Source organism: Xenopus tropicalis, chromosome 7 (assembly GCF_000004195.4).
Source record: "Xenopus tropicalis strain Nigerian chromosome 7, UCB_Xtro_10.0, whole genome shotgun sequence".
In the NCBI taxonomy this organism is placed as follows: Eukaryota; Metazoa; Chordata; class Amphibia; order Anura; family Pipidae; genus Xenopus; species Xenopus tropicalis.
In genome coordinates, this window is record NC_030683.2 from 132,703,004 (window position 1) to 132,707,846 (window position 4,843).

General features: G+C 60.4%; 1 protein-coding gene across 1 annotated transcript in view; it reads left to right on the forward strand.

Moving 5' to 3' along the window:
* Positions 1–449: 449 nt before the first annotated feature.
* Positions 450–4,843, forward strand: part of ece1 (endothelin converting enzyme 1) — a 67,971-nt gene continuing 63,577 nt past the window's right edge. Inside the window, exon 1 of the mRNA XM_031906452.1 lies at positions 450–522. The gene's annotated coding sequence lies outside the window, so the exon portion shown is untranslated. The remainder of the gene's footprint in view (positions 523–4,843) is intronic.

The window sequence follows — 4,843 nt, forward strand, 5'->3', positions numbered from 1 at the left end:
TGCTCCCAGTTAAAGGGGTGGGTCGGTGGTATCGGCCGGTAACGTGGGAATATTATAGCTGCTCCCAGTTAAGGGGTGGGTCGGGGTATCGGCCGGTATCATGGGAATATTATAGCTGCTCCCAGTTAAAGGGGTGGGTCGGGGTATCGGCCGGTATCATGGGAATATTATAGCTGCTCCCAGTTAAAGGGGTGGGTCGGGGTATCGGCCGGTATCATGGGAATATTATAGCTGCTCCCAGTTAAAGGGGTGGGTCGGGGTATCGGCCGGTATCATGGGAATATTATAGCTGCTCCCAGTTAAAGGGGTGGGTCGGGGTATCGGCCGGTATCATGGGAATAATATAGCTGCTCCCAGTTAAAGGGGTGGGTCAGACTCTGGGAAGGAATGAGTTAATGAGGCTGATTGCTGATTGGCCGGCTAACCCATATAAAGAGGGGAGGGGGAGGGGCGGGTTGCTCACAGAGGGAGGCTGGGTTTGGGGGTACCTGTGCAGCTGCTGAGCCCCTCACTTCTCTCCAGGTGAGTTTAACTCTTTCCTCCCCAGTGTCTCCTGGCAGCCTCCCCTGATAGGCAGAGACACAGGTATCCATGGAGATATGGGCCCCCCCTGCCCCCAGTACAGGGAACATTACTGTGCATAGGCCCAAATATATACTGATAATGAGGCTCCTCCCATTTATGGGGCAAAGTGTTAATTAAGCCCATTCCTATGAGGAGACTGGGGGGGCAGTATAGGGAGACTGGGGGGGCGATGCGGCTATAGGGAGACTGGGGGGCGGTATAGGGAGACTGGGGGGGCAGTATAGGAGACTGGGGGGGCGGTATAGGGAGACTGGGGGGCAGTATAGGGAGACTGGGGGGGGCAGTATAGGGAGACTGGGGGGGGCAGTATAGGGAGACTGGGGGGGCAGTATAGGGAGACTGGGGAGGGCAGTATAGGGAGACTGGGGGGGCAGTATAGGGAGACTGGGGGGGCAGTATAGGGAGACTGGGGGGGCAGTATAGGGAGACTGGGTGGGGGCAGTATAGGGAGACTGGGGGGGCAGTATAGGGAGACTGGGGGGGCAGTATAGGGAGACTGGGGGGGGCAGTATAGGAGACTGGGGGGGCAGTATAGGGAGATGGGGGGGCAGTATAGGGAGACTGGAGGGGGCAGTATAGGGAGACTGGGGGGGCAGTATAGGGAGACTGGGGGGGGCAGTATAGGGAGACTGGGGGGGGCAGTATAGGGAGACTGGGGGGGCAGTATTGGGAGACTGGGGGGGCAGTATAGGGAGACTGGGGGCAGTATAGGGAGACTGGGGGAGGCAGTATAGGGAGACTGGTGGGGGCAGTATAGGGACACGGGGGGGATAGGGAGACTGGGGGGGCAGTATAGGGAGACTGGGGGGGCAGTATAGGGACACGAGGGGGCAGTATAGGGAGACTGGGGGGGCAGTATTGGGAGACTGGGGGGGCAGTATAGGGAGACTGGGGGGCAGTATAGGGAGACTGGGGGGGCAGTATAGGGACACGGGCGGGGCAGTATAGGGAGACTGGGGGGCAGTATAGGGAGACTGGGGGCAGTATAGGGAGACTGGGGGCAGTATAGGGAGACTGGGGGGCAGTATAGGGACACGGGGGGGCAGTATAGGGAGACTGGGGGGGAGTTATAGGGACACGGGGGCAGTATAGGGAGACTGGGGGGGCAGTATAGGGACACGGGGGCAGTATAGGGAGACTGGGGGGCCAGTATAGGGAGACTGGGGGGCAGTATAGGGACACGGGGGGGCAGTAGGGAGACTGGGGGGGGCAGTATAGGGACACGGGGCAGTATAGGGAGACTGGGGGGGCAGTATAGGGACACGGGGGGGCAGTATAGGGACACGGTGGGGCAGTATAGGGAGATGGGGGCAGTTAGGGAGACTGGGGGGGCAGTATAGGGACACGGGGGGCAGTATTGGGAGACTGGGGGGGCAGTATAGGGAGATGGGGGCAGTATAGGGACCGGGGGGGCAGTATAGGGAGACTGGGGGGGCAGTATAGGGACACGGGGGGCAGTATTGGGAGACTGGGGGGGCAGTATAGGGACACGGGGGGGCAGTATTGGGAGACTGCGGGGCAGTATAGGGACACGGGGGGCAGTATAGGGAGATTGGGGCGGCAGTATTTGGAGACTGGGGGGGCAGTATAGGGAGGGGGGGGCAGTATAGGGACACGGGGGGGCAGTATAGGGAGACTGGAGGGGGCAGTATTGGGAGACGATGGGGGGCAGTATAGGGACACGGGGGGGCAGTATAGGATGTAGGGCAGTATAGGGACACGGGGGGCAGTATAGGGAGACTGGGGGGCAGTATAGGGACCACGGGGGCAGTATAGGGAGACTGGGGGGCAGTATTGGGAGACTGGGGGGGCAGTATAGGGACACGGGGGGGCAGTATAGGGAGACTGGGGGGGCAAGTATAGGGACACGGGGGGGCAGTATAGGGAGACTTGGGGCAGTATAGGGACACGGGGGGGCAGTATAGGGAGATGGGGGGGCAGTATTGGGAGACTGGGGGGCAGTATAGGGAGACTGGGGGGCGTATTGGGGACTGGGGGGCAGTATAGGGAGACTGGGGGGCAGTATTGGGAGACTGGGGGGGCAGTATAGGGAGACTGGCGGGGGCAGTATAGGGACACGGCGGGGCATATAGGGAGACTGGGGGGGCAGTATAGGGACACGGGGGGGCACGGAGCTGGCAGGGGCGGGGCACGGAGCTGGCAGGGGCGGGGCACGGAGCTGGCAGGGGCGGGGCACGGAGCTGGCAGGGGCGGGACACGGAGCTGGCAGGGGCGGGGCACAGAGCTGGCAAGGGGCGGGGCACATAAATACAGACCTGTGGGTTTTACATTATAAATAAGTTGTTTTCTCTTTAAACTGAGATTTTATTTAAAGGGGAACTTGTCCCTCCCCGAGTCCCGGCCAATCCGCTTCCCAACATTCCTATTGGCCCAGTAATCCCTGCGGGTTCCTATAAATGCTGAGAGGGCCCCGGCACCTCCCACAGACTTACCCCGGTGCCCTGGCACTGCCCCACCTGTTAATATTATACCCCCCCCCCCCCAGCCAGCCAATCCTGGCTCCCCCACAGTTTGCTCAGGGAGTTCCTATTGGTTAGTAAGTTATTTATGGGCAAATAGGGCTCCTCCTCTGTTCCATGGGCCCATTCATGCGCTGCTGCTGGGGTTGCTGGGAGTTGTAGTTTGACAGCAGCAGTCACCAGATCTTCTCGTTACACTGCTGGGAACCAACCGGCACAATCCACTCCGGGGCACGTAACATGGGGCAGTCTCTGCTGGGGGGGGGGGGGTATCTGGGCTGAGGGCCCGGGGAATCTCGTAGAGAAACAAATTTACATTACATGCATTTAAAGGGGAAGTTAACCTTTTATTGTGATTATATTGTGTCATTATCAGTCTGTGGTTTGTCTTTAACTCAGAATATTACCTGGTTGCTAGGGCCGCTGCCTGTGGAAACCAGAAAGCCTTTGGTGAGGCCAGGCCCCCTCCTAGTCTTCAGGGTAGGGGCTTTTATACAGAGCCCCAGCAGTAGGTGGCACAGGGGCCTCACTTGTCCCAAGAGCTTGCAGTCTAGAAATCCAATAAAAGGTGTCGCCCTGTAGTTTTCTGTCTTTATATCTAAGACTCTGAGTCCTCAGGAGAGAGAGGGGGTATTTACTCTGGGCCTTTATCAATATACCCCTGGGGGGGCAAATATAGATAAGTGGGAGGGACCTGCATTGGGAGAGATGATGCATCAGAGCGGATCCTGATTGGATACGGACCGGTTTATTTCGCTGACATCACAGAGAGATTAAAGCGAACACTGATTGGCTGCTCTGTCCCTCTCCGTCTGGCCAATGATTTTCATGAATTGGATCTGCCCCGCCCCCTGTTTCCCTGGAGGCTTTTCATCCTACTAAATTGCTGCTCCAGTCTGGGCCTTAGGGGCAGGGGTAAGCTTGGGGCACAGAGACCCTGGGGCACCCCATGTGTGGGGTGAGGGGGGGCAAGGGTGCCAGAGGGATGGGGGGCAGGGGTGATGGAGGGGTAAATAGGGGCAGGGGTGATGGAGGGGTGAATAGGGGCAGAGGATGGAGGGGGGCAGGGGTGATGGAGGGGTGAGGGAGGGGTGAGGGGCAGGGGTGATGGAGGGGTGAATAGGGGCAGGGGTGATGGAGGGGTGAATAGGGGCAGGGGTGAGGGGGGCAGGGGTGATGGAGGGGTGAGGAGGGGTGAAGGGGGGCAGGGGTGATGGAGGGGTGAATAGGGGCAGGGGGTGAATAGGGGAGGGGTGAAGGGGCATGGAGGGGATAGGGCAGGGTGATAGGGGCAGGGGTGATGGAGGGGGATATAGGGGCAGGGGTGAGGGGGAGGGGGGTGATGGAGGGGTGAATAGGGGCAGGGGTGAATAGGGGCAGGGGTGATGGAGGGGGGAATAGGGGCAGGGGTGAATAGGGGCAGGGGTGGAGGGGGGATGGAGGGTGAATAGGGGCAGGGGTGAGGGGGGAGGGGGCAGGGGTGATGGAGGGTGAATAGGGGCAGGGGTGAGGGGGCAGGGGGGCAGGGGTGATGGAGGGGTGAATAGGGGCAGGGGTGATGGAGGGGTGAGGGGGGCAGGGGTGATGGAGGGGTGAATAGGGGCAGGGGTGATGGAGGGGTGGGAGGGGTGAATAGGGGCAGGGGTGAGGGGGGCAGGGGTGATGGGGGGTGATGGAGGGGTGAGGGAGGGCAGGGGTGATGGAGGGGTGAATAGGGGAGGGGGTGAGGGGGGGCAGGGCTGATGGAGGGGTGCCCCCCATCAGTGTAACCTCCTCGG